This window comes from Oryctolagus cuniculus, chromosome 5 (assembly GCF_051225735.1).
Source record: "Oryctolagus cuniculus isolate XC-2025 breed Fujian yellow rabbit chromosome 5, ASM5122573v1, whole genome shotgun sequence".
NCBI classification, from domain to species: domain Eukaryota; kingdom Metazoa; phylum Chordata; class Mammalia; order Lagomorpha; family Leporidae; genus Oryctolagus; species Oryctolagus cuniculus.
In genome coordinates, this window is record NC_142871.1 from 83,023,156 (window position 1) to 83,026,365 (window position 3,210).

Below are 3,210 nucleotides of genomic sequence, written 5' to 3' on the forward strand. Positions count from 1 at the left end.
CCCGGGCTTCAGAGTCAGAAGACTTGGACTTGAGCCTGTGTTCTTTCATTTTCTAGATAAGTCACTGGGGCTTTTCTTGAGTAAGTCGTAGAAGCTTTAAGAACTTCTGAACGACAGATTTCAAAGTAGTTAAACCAGATCAAGAAAGAAATGAAGTCTAGAAAAATTTCCTTTCATCAATATGATAAAAATAATATGCTAGGAAGATAAGAACATGTAGTGTGGATGAAAAAACAGAACGTAACTAAATCACGTGATTTCTCTGAGCCCTCGATTGTCTTCATCTGTTAAATGGGAATAAATAATCTGTGCCACTGCAGCACTGTGAGGAAGAATAATGAGTAGTACATACCACGTGCCTAATACACAGTAGCTGCTAGACACACGCACACACAGACACACACACCCCAAAAAGCCCCAAACCACATTTCCAAACCTTAAGCTAAGATGCGAATGTCAGTAGGGAACAGACCTGCACTTTGGGCTTCCTGCTACTGCCTAAGGAAAAGAGGTTAAGGATCGTGGCCCTAAAATGCTTTTTAAGAATCTGAAGTGCTTTAAACGTCATCTTGTCATTTTGTTGTTGTTGTTGTTAACTCTGGAGTATGTTTTAAGTGGGGGGACTTTAAAATGAAAAAGTATTTACTTAGTTGCATTTTTATGCCAAAGGCAGAGAGATGGAGTTCTTCCATCTGCTGATTCACTCTCCAAATGTCTGCAACAGACAGGGCCAGGTCATGCAGCTAGGATCCCTAAACACAATCCAGGTCCCCAAGCAGGGACCCAAGCACTTGAACCATCACCTGCTCCCTCCCAGGGTATGCGTTAGCAGGAAGCTGGACTTGGAAGCAGAGCCAGGCTGGAAGGCACCGGCACTCCAATATGGAATGCAGGCGTCCCATATGGTATCTTAATAACCACATCAAATGCTTGCCCCTCTCTGTCATTTATAACTGTCTTCTAGGGAGAAATTAGTGTTTCTGATCAAATAACAGCAATGGGAAAACAAGCTCCCTTCTCACCCAGCTGTCAGTCAGGAACCTGGCGACCTTTACATAGAATTACTCATCTTTTTTGTGTGTAAATACTCTGTTCTCTGTAAATGGCTCTGCCTAGGAGAAAGTTGGAATTGGCTTTGCTCTGGCAGCAAGAGGATAATTAAGCTTTGACTTGTGCTCATAACTAAATTGTCAGGTAGATTTTGTGTTGCTGTTGTGTTCTTAGTTAACAACAACAACAAAATCTCAACAGCTAGTACTGAGCCAGCCTCATAGGGAGAAGAGTCTGCTCAAGGAGCAGGCAAGATGGTGGTGGCTTCTCAAATGACAGAAAAGGAAGATTCCAGACCTCCGCTGAAAGGAAAAGGAGAGTCCAGAGGACAACTGTAGCCAGAAGCTGATGGTGGATCTAGATGCTAGAAGGTGTTCAGTACTGCTTTGTGCAGCTATTTGGGATCACATATACATAACAGTATAATAATACTTGATACACATCAGATGTAGTAATACCTGCTTTGGGGGCCAACATTGTGGCATAACAGGTAAAGCCACCGCCTACAACGCTGGCATCCCATATGGGCAACAGTCCATGCCCCGGCTACTCCGCTTCCAATCCAGCTTCCTGCCCAAATGTCTGGGTCCCTGCTGCCCACCATGGGAGTCCCGCATGAAGCTCCTGGCTATTGCGGTCATTTAGGGTGTAAACCAGTGGATGGAAGGTCCCTCTCTCTCACCCTCTCTGTGACTCTTTCAAATAAATAAATACCCTGCTTTGTCACCCTGGCTATTGCCCAACCCAGGGGCTTCTGTAGAGCTATGGCAGGAGACAGTGTGAAGTGTTGCACTATTTGAAGGTCCAACACAAAGAGAGAGTGGATGAGGGAAACAGCACATTGGAGTTTGGTTTGTCTTTGCGAATGTTGGCCAATCAGGTTATCAGTTTACTACTCAGAAACCACTATGGAATGGTTTAAAAGAGCTCATCTAATTTTAGATATTCTTCACTTTTTTTTTCCTTCCAAGTTCGCTCTTTGCAAAGATTGCTAGTATGATTCAGATGCCAAGAAAGGCACTTAAGAGATTGAGACTGTTATCTAAATTCACTACATATATACAGATTGTGGTAAACTCTAACAGAAAGCAAATCAAACCAAGGAGTTTTCTATCTAATATAACAAAAGCCTTGCCAGAGCTGTGGAAGCTTTATCCCACCTGGAATTCGCCCCTCTCCCGGCACTGCTCCTTCCCGGTCCTAAGGTCTTTGTGCTCCGTTAGCCTTCCAGAAGCCCCAGTCCTCTCTCCCCAACCTCTCATTTGACAGGGAAGCATGAAGTGTGTCTTTGAGGCTTCATCTTTCAGATGTGTGAGAGCTCTCGCAAATTCAGTGGAACCCCCTACTTTATATTTTCAGACCGGTTTAATTTTTTTTAATCTTTAAATTTAAAGCCTAAAATGGTATCTCATATTTAATCACGTTATGGGGGGGGGGGATGCTATAAAAACCCTACTCAGGGGCCGCCGCCTGCAGTGCTGGCATCCCATATGGGCACTGGTTCGAGTCCCAGCTGCTCCACTTCCAATCCTGCTCACTGCCTGGGAAAGCAGTGGAAGATGGCCCAAGTTTCTGGGGCCCCTGCACACATTTGGGAGACCTGGATGAAGCTCCTGGCTTTGCCTGGCCCAACCCGTTGTGGCCATTTAGGGGAGTGAACCAGCAGATGGAAGATAAATAAATAAATCTTATATTTATATTTATAAATATTTATAAATAAATAAATAAGTCTTGTAAAAAATCCTATGGATTGAATTTTAAACAAACCAACCCTTCTTAGTTTCCTTCTCCTCGCCCCTCCCCGCCCTCAGTGACTGGATCTGAACACAGCACCTCACAAACCCCCGCAACCCAGCGCGCGGGCAGCTTTGCGTCGCGGGCTCTGCGCCCGCTGCGAGAGCTCCAGAGAGCCGAGAGGTGCGGGCCCGCCGGCAGCTGTCGGGGTCGGGCAGCTTCCTGTGAAATCCCGCAGAAGGGCGGCCTTGGTGGGGGCTGAGGCCAGCGGACGAGGAGGAAGCCGCTGCCCGCTCTTGCAGGTTCCCGAGCGGGCTTTTCGGGGCAGGCGGCGGCCACGGAGTGACCGACCGCCACGAAGCGACTGCCACGTCAGGGCAACTTCACAAAACCCTGACGAGGGCGGGTGACGCAAGCCGGGCGGCC